The 8,693-nt window shown below is 44.0% G+C and overlaps 1 pseudogene; it reads left to right on the top strand.

Moving 5' to 3' along the window:
* The first annotated feature begins 896 nt into the window (after positions 1 to 896).
* LOC127337096 (tau-cadinol synthase-like) lies at positions 897 to 7,501 on the top strand (annotated as a pseudogene).
* The last annotated feature ends 1,192 nt before the right edge of the window (positions 7,502 to 8,693 follow it).

Below are 8,693 nucleotides of genomic sequence, written 5' to 3'. Positions count from 1 at the left end.
GCCTGGCGCGGGATGCCTTCGGCTTCGTTGCGACCGCCGTGACATCAGCTGTGGCTGCCGCGGCACCGGCTTGCGGGACCACATGCGTTCCCGCGCGCCGCCGCTTCACCACGCTCGTCGGCGAGACCGTGGTAGCTACGTCCGCGGGGGTCGCCGGGGTCGCCGGGGTGGTTGGTGGAGCGGCGGAAGCTCCGGCGACCGCGGGAGAGGGTGGCGGGGCCTACGGGGTAGCAACTGCGGCCGGCTGGGTCGATTCGAGACTCATTTTTTTCGAGACTCATGGTGGAGAAATCGGATGACGGCGGCGCAGAGGAAGGTGAGGGCGCGCAGATCGGCGGCGGTGGTTGGGAGGAGCTGAAACTTCCCTCGCGCGCAAACTAGAGATTGTGTTCGGGCTGCGCTCGGTTCGATCCGTCGGCCCCTACAAATACAGGCCGAGTATGGGTTTCGGTCTCGGCCCGATTCTTTTTTCCCAGTTTTGGCTCGTTTACGGTTACTGATCGGCACAATTTTTCAGTGATTCCTCGCAATGGAGCCTGTGTGCAGTTCACGTAGATAGGGCTAGCGAGTTGTGTGGTTGGAGGTGAATAGAGTACGATCAACACAGAGGTAGCCATAATTATGTTTGTTCTCGATGATAAGGCAAGGGTGAACTGATAAGAAAAGAATGGACGAGCTCAGGCTGCCGGCTCGCAATTGTACTTAACATTAGAGAAACGACCGAAGATGGAAAGCTGATTGGTTTCCCGAACGATAACGTTTTCAGAATCTCTCACGTGTGTTTTTGGTTCCAGGGTTTTCTTCTCGAACAGCCACACAAAATTTAGAGTAAAATGTCCCAAGAGTTTTTCTTTTCTGTGGGGGCGTAATAGGAGTATTTAAAGACAAGACGTTGATCTCTCTGGCTCCCAAAGCACGCTGTTGTTAGCCAGCTAGCTGGAGTAAAGCACGTGCGCATATGGGGAGTACATGCATGGCGCCCTCCGGCACTGCTGCCACTTCTGAGAAGAAGCTAGGCTCTGAGTTTGAGCCCTCGCCATGGGGCGACTTCTTCATCGAGTACGAGCCAAAGCCACAGCAGGTACACAAATGAAATCCTAGCCCGTTATTTAGCATCTGGCCGGGTTTACAACTTGGTTAATTTACAGACTCCTACCCGCATGTTTTGCAAGCACTTGAAAGACTCTGCTGAACTACTAAATAAATTAATAAAAGGCTGTACGTATCAATTAATGCGAAGGCTGGGCTGCCTCTTTTCGAATTTGCTGTTTTGATTGATCGATTCCTGCATGGCAGAGGTCAGAGGAATGGATGATGACGAGAGCCGACAAGCTGAAGGAGGACGTACACATGATGTTTAACCGTAGCAATAGCACCAATGGAATATTCTTGCTCGATACCCTCCAACATCTCGGAATAGATCACCTCTTCGAAGAGCAGATCCACAATACTTTAAGCAAAACCCTTGAGAACAAACTTACTAGCTCAGCCAGCCTGCATGAAGAGGCTCTTCGGTTTCGCTTGCTTAGGGAGCATGGACATTGGGTATCTCCGGGTAATGTATAAGTACATATATATATGAAGATCCATCTACATCTCAGCAACAAAAAACATCGGTGCCTATCAAAGCCACATGATTCCTAGTAATACATAGTTGACTTATGGACCTTATTACTATATTCATTGTAGTCATGCTCATAAATATATGTTTTTCTGGAAAACACTTGGTCAAACTTCTTTTACTTTGATGATTGCTTGTATATTTTATAAAAGTTTCTCATTGGTAGATAAAATTAGAAAATAAATAAATTAATTTTTATATGGATCTTGCAGATGTTTTCAACAAATTCAAGGGTGAAGACGGAACCTTCAAGAAGGATATAACTAGTCAACCAAACGGATTACTGAGTTTATATAACGCAGCTCATCTTCTTATCCATGGTGAACCAGCGCTTGAAGAAGCCATATCTTTTGCAAGGCATCATCTTGAATTACTGAGTGGTAGTCTCATGTCCCCTCTTGCTCAGCAAGTCAAACGCGCTCTTCATAGATCATTGCCAAGGAGCTGCAAGAGGGTGGAAACATTGCACTACATCTCAGAGTATGGAGAAGAGGAAGGGCATAACCCAGTTCTACTTGAGCTCGCAAAACTAGATTTCAACCTACTGCAACATGTCCATTTGAAGGAGCTCAAAGCTATTACCGAGTATGTTTTTTGTTCTCTTTTATCTTCATCAACTAAGTAAAAAAGATGAAAACTAATAAATAAATAAATATCTGAGGTGTACAAGCTTTCTTTCACATACACTGAGAGTTTCTATAAGCGTAATGCCACTACTTGACTCGAGAAGATATGTATGTCTATTGAAAAACTCAAGAGTGTAGTTATTTGCATATATTTCGATCATTTTTCTTTATTTAATTAAATGCATTGAATGAGGATATGTGGCTATAGTTAGTAACTATTTTTTAATATGTTTTGCAATTTCGATTACCTATACTTTAGTATTGTGTATGCATGATGGGCAGAAGAAAACTGCAATGAAAATAACAGTAGTAGAGAATATGGCTTTACGGGCAGTTCTGTAAAACCGACCTTAATTAGTCAATATTGTCAACCCGTGAAAATTGGAGCTATTACTCCATCTTATTAGAGCTGATATTCAAACCATGTTGGGAAATATCACAATCGGTAGGTTTCCAAACAAAATCCTACAATAATATGAGCAATCAGAGTCAATCTTCTAGCCAAAGCCGACTATAAGATTACAGAGCCAGAGTCGACCCATGTTGTAAAACTGACTATAATATTCGTAGATCAATTTCACAAAAAATGATAGCTAGCTTGATTTTCAACATACCTCACAGTAAAATCACAAGATCATATATGCATTCACATAAATTAAGAATGCAACATTCACATCACAATTCCCAAATTAGTAGTCAAGATTAGAATAGCAATGCCGTCCAACATAGGAGGTAAAGAAGAAAAGTAAATATAGAAACCCCTTGAGTTCCTCTTGACAACCTAATCAAGGATGGTGGAGCTCTACTCTGGAAATATCATCACAAGGTCAATAACCGACACTCAATATATACCGTTATGTTGGCAACCTTAGAAAACATGTCCGTCTTAAGGTTCAAAATTTAGCCCCACCTTGTTTAATTTTTTGTTCAAGGTGCACGTGAAAATGAGAGCCACACTTGAGTAAACAAAACTTGAGGTTTCTAAATCACTTGAATTGAGGAATGCATCCTCCTTCTCCTACACTATTATTTGATATTAACTACTTTAGGATTTCTAAATCCTTCAAAAAATAGACACAAAGATTTCTTTAAAAAGGTCAAAATAGCAACTCGTGGCAGCGGTAGCGCATGCCACGGGTATGTCGAGGAAGGGGGAAAGGCGGGTGAAGCCTCCTTGTCTTCGGAAGCAGCAAGGACGAGTAGTGAATCCTCATCCAAGGTGTGCCTCCACAGGGCCATACACTATCTCTTCTTCATCACATCTCCTGAGTTGGTGATTCCGATCTGCACAACCCTTCCCCGCTCCCAACCCTAAAACGCCCCCACGAGGCGGCGCCACGCCGCCGCCGGAGCGCCCCCACCCTCCGCTCCTCCGGCCTCCTCCTGTGCTCTCCTTTCCGCCGCCGCCGGGAGCATCGTCGGGCAAAGCCTAGGCGGTGTGGTGGCGGCGGCGGACGTCCCTCCTGGCGCCGAGTTGACGGCGATGACGGCGCTCGTCGTCTCTTCTCATGGCGTAGGTGCAGCGAAGGGACGGCGGCCACAGCCGATCCGGTGGCTGCAAGATGCAGCGGCGGCACCATTCAATCTGGTCGGGTCCCCATGGGGCTCGGGCGGAGGGGATGAGCGGGCTCCTGTGGGCAGCGGCGTGCGGTCCTCGGTTGTGTCCTTTCCGCTTCACGAGGGCGCCTAGAGTATCTACTCTAGGCACGGCGGTGGTGGTCTTCTCTTTCGTCGGAGGAGATCAGCTAGTTGTGTGGCTAGCTTTGGCGGATCTCGCGATCCGTCGTCTAGCTCCCGATGGCGAGGCGTAGCTGCCGGTGAAAGCCGGCCCTTACTTTGGTCATGGCGGATGATGGCAGCGCATGTTCGTCGTTACCTTGTTGAAGGCACTGTCTCTGCAGTCTGCGTTCTTCTCCTGGGCTGCTCCAGCGGAAACCCTAGACCCAGGTCTCCCGGATCGGACGATGGCAACGCGCAACGCCGTTCTACCTGTTGGGGGCATCGTTTTTGGAGCAGACAATGGATGGTGGTGGTGCTGAGGTGGAGCGGTGTGTTTTTACTGTGCCGGCGTCGTCGAGTCTCCGCGGCATGGTGCAGTGGTGTCTCGGAGACAGACGCAGTGTGATGGACGCGCGCAGGATGGTGGTGTCGTCTGGCGCCGTGGCGGCATCGATGGCAGGCCTGGCAAGGTCAATGCGATGATCCCTCTTGAAGATGGAGTCGAGGAAGACGACGGTAGCAACTTCTGTGGTGTGTGCGTTGGCGTGCGCTGAGAGTCTGCTTGATTGGATGTGTTTCTCATCTACTATTGGGCGGCCCGGAAAGGCATTTGGTTTTTTGGATGAGGTCAGTTGGTGTATTGTCACCCCCTTCATCCCTCTGTAGGTTTAGCGATGTGACTTCGAGTTTGATCTTTTTTATTGCTCTTAGAAGGTGTTGTGAATAATCTAATAAAAAAGCCGTGTGCATCCCTTGGATGCAGAAGCTGAGGTGATATTTTCCCCATTTGAAAAAAAAATCTCCTGAGTTGGTGGCGCGATGAGGCTTTTCTTGGATGGAGAGAAGGGCAACAATACAGGAGATGATGTAGAGGTGCCTTCGCTGAACTTTGTGATGCACACCCACACAGAGGGATTGAGAGAGAGAGAAATGGGGGAAACAAGTGTTGAGAGGGTGGTAGGATCTGGGAGATGCTAATGGGATCTAGTGGTGGTGGTGGTGCATAGTGAAAAACAAAGATTACATGAACGGGAATAGAAGGAGTTGGTAGGGTTGCTAGGTTCAGCAGGGGCGGGAGGGGATAGGGTTCCCTAGGTTAGGATTTAGTGTGTAAATCTAAAATTGATTAGATTATTATTGCAGAAGATTTCACAGAGACTACGGTACCTGATAACCTGAATTATCTCAGTCAGCTGAATGATGGACCAACTATGTCATTTATTGTATTAATTTTATTCTTAGAAACCATATGTCATTATTAATTACTGGTGTTGGTTGAGGATCTTATTAGGCTGCTCATAGTGGGAAGTAACTTAGACTAGTAACATGGTATATGTTACTAGTCTAGGTTACTACCTTCATAGTGGGTAGTAATTTATATGTGGTGTCATGCATTGTGTCATTTATTATGTTGTAGACTCATTTTGCCTTGGAATGTGTGATGTTATGGTAACATAGCTAGTTACCACCTCACTCTCTTTCTTCATTTATTCGCATGCCATGTCACCAAAATGTCATGAGATGTGTGATGTTACTAGCTATGTTACTCCCACTATGAGCAGTCTTACAGCAAAGACTGCACAAGCCGGTCCAGTACTAAATTGTGTCTAGTATAAAATGAACTAGTGAAGTAACATGCTTTTAACATTAATGAACACAATATGGTGACACTTATTAGGGCTAGGTAAGTTATGTCTGTACATTGTGTTCGAAATTACTATTTCAAATGACTCTGCTTGAATTAGCAGGTGGTGGAAAAATATTTATGATCATATTGGATTAAGTTATATTCGTGACCGTGTGGTGGAGAGCTACACTTGGGCCTATGTGATATACTACGAGAGATGTTTTGAGCTCCCTCGCATTATCATCACCAAGATGATGCTTCTAATAACTATTTTAGATGACACATATGATACCCATGGTACCATAGAGGAATGTCGGAAGCTATATGAAGCCGTACAAAGGTTTGGTCTCACTTTATATGATTTCCTTTGATCAATCGATCAACCCATAGGCCGGGTGCAGTTAGTATATAGATAGAATTAACACACTAGTGGCCAATCTAACACTTTTTCTAACCATTTTGTGCAACAATCCTTGTGATGTAGATGGGATGATAGTGCTGTTTCTCTTCTGCCAGAGTACCTAAAGAAGTTCTATATTGAGTTGCTGAGGACTTTCAAAAATATTGAGGGTGAAATGCCAGTTGATATCAACTATGATATTGCTCATCTCAAAAAAGCGGTAACAACATACAATAATATATCTAGAATCTCTCAAAAAGTTAACATAGGCTATATGCAGCCATCGATTTTCTTTTAACATGTACATTATGTCATATCAATTTTGCTTCTTGTAATGGCATCATAATAAATGAGGGAAAATGAACAACTATAATTAACAGCTAGTTATTTCTCTTGTGCCTATAGGTCCAAAATAATGTGACTGGTTATCTCCAAGAAGCTGAATGGTCTCACAAGAATCACAAGCCAAGATTTATAGACCAGGTGAATCTGACTAGCCTAACCGTAGGTGCACCAACAGTATGTGTGAGTATGATGGCGGGCATGGCTGACACGATAATGAAGCAAGCACTCAAGTGGACAGCAGATGTCCCTGATGTCGTAGTAGCAGCCGGAAAAATTGTACGCGTCTTATGAACGACATTGCTGCTTTTGAGGTACAAAGTATTTCAACGTTAATTTACTCATGCATGCAAAATATTCTTTTGTTATTAAAATGTATCTTAGATTCTTAGTTTCACGAACAATCAGTTAATAAGATGAGTATTGCATGACAAAAAAGTGATATCATCATGTGCACATTGAAAAACATCTCTAATGTTGTTACATCTGCACTGCAAACTTCTATTAAATTAGTATACAAGTAGGTCAAATTCAAATTTCAGCAATTGAGCACACAACTTGCACTTTAAAATGTGGGTAAAACCTACATAGAGCTTTAGAATGGAAAACTGGCAGTAGGAATTTTTAGTAAGCAAGAACATATGCATGCTATTTAATAAGCGTGTTACTAATATGCAGCGTGGAAAGTGCAACAATGATGTCGCAAGCTCCGTGGATTGTTACATCAACGAGTACAGTGTCACGAGCGACGTGGCGATTGCAAGGATCGGTTCACTCATGGAAGACGAATGGAGGACTTTGAACCAAGCACGGTTTGGAAATCGTGTTCTACTCCCAGCTATGCAACGTATTATCAGCTTGGCCCTTAGTGCGTCTTTCATCTACGACAACAGAAACGACGCGTACACGGCCAGCAAGCATCTTCAGAAAACTATTGAGCGACTCTTCATCAAGCCCATGTAGATGTTTGTTCCCTCCGTTCCAAAATAAGTTTTGCAGGGTTTCTTTAGATATGAACGCATCTACATATTAAAATGCATCAAAAAGTGTAGATACTTCCGCATCTAGACAAAATTGCAACACTTATGTTTGAAAAGAAGGTAGTACCTGTACCGATCCATGCCCTTATTTACAGAAATTCTTGCCGAGCTTATGGTTCCAGGATCCGCCCTAGCTTGTAGACAGACATTGGAGTTAAGCAACAACATTTTGACGTGAGTACTAGACGCCTTAGAATTTGTGTACATCTAACTTAAGAACTTTGAGTAGTTACAGTGCACCAAAAGCTAGTTCTCATATGTTTTAAGTTCCAGTAGAGGGATGCAAGGAGGCAAAGACAATGCTACAAGTGACACACGAATTCTTTGAAGCTAAATATTTAGGCATGCCGACCTGAGAGGGACGGATGGATGCCGGTAAATTTCGGATTCGTGAGGCCAAGCTTGCCAAATGTCTTGTTGAGTGGGACATCACTCACAAATCAAACACACCATACTAAGGAGTGAGTTGTCTCACTTGACTTGGTTAGAGGAGTGGACGTACAACCTAACTACAACCTTTCAAAAAACATACCATATATTTTCACAAATACTACATTTTTCTAATACTAGGAAGATTGACGTGGCATGCCACGATTCGTTAGAGTCAAAGATTTGCATCTAGAAAATTACTAGGAAAATAAATACAAAGGGGGAATTACCGGTCAGTGAGGTACGTGACTGTTGCTGAGAAAATCACGCCGGGAATTACCCATCCTTGGAAAATTACTGTTGAATAAATACGGGTGGAAATTCATGTTGAGGCTGAGGGTATACGCTGAAGGACTACCGTCGAAGTGTGTCGAATAGTGCTGGGAAAATACCATCAGAAAACTACGTGCCCTTGTAGAGTTACTACTTGAGAATTACCATCAGGTAATTACCGTTGGTTTTTAAAGATTAGCATCAAAAAATATATGGCGGAAAAACTAGAAACGGGAACTACCGTTCATCTTGAGGTACACGGCTGTTGCTGAGAAATTACGAGTCGTTGGATAATTACTGCCGAATAATTAATGTTGTGGAGTTACTATTGAGTTTAAAGTTTTACATCAAAGAATTACCATCGGAGCATGAAGAGCACTGTTGGAAAATTAACGGCAATGAGCTGCTGATGTGTCACTGCATGATGAAACAAAAATCAAAAAGTTACGTACTATTGTATAATTACTGCTGGATAGTTAATTGCAGACGGGTCAATTGTAACACCCCAACTTTTGCAACATTGTTAAGTGTCCAGAGTCACTATGGGAGAATTGCCGTACGCCGACGGCCAGGCGATGTGCCGACGGCCAAATGTCGGGGCCGTCGGCACAGTAGC

Source organism: Lolium perenne, chromosome 2, assembly GCF_019359855.2.
Source record: "Lolium perenne isolate Kyuss_39 chromosome 2, Kyuss_2.0, whole genome shotgun sequence".
Taxonomy (NCBI): Eukaryota; Viridiplantae; Streptophyta; class Magnoliopsida; order Poales; family Poaceae; genus Lolium; species Lolium perenne.
This window is presented reverse-complemented; position numbering and strand designations above follow the sequence as displayed.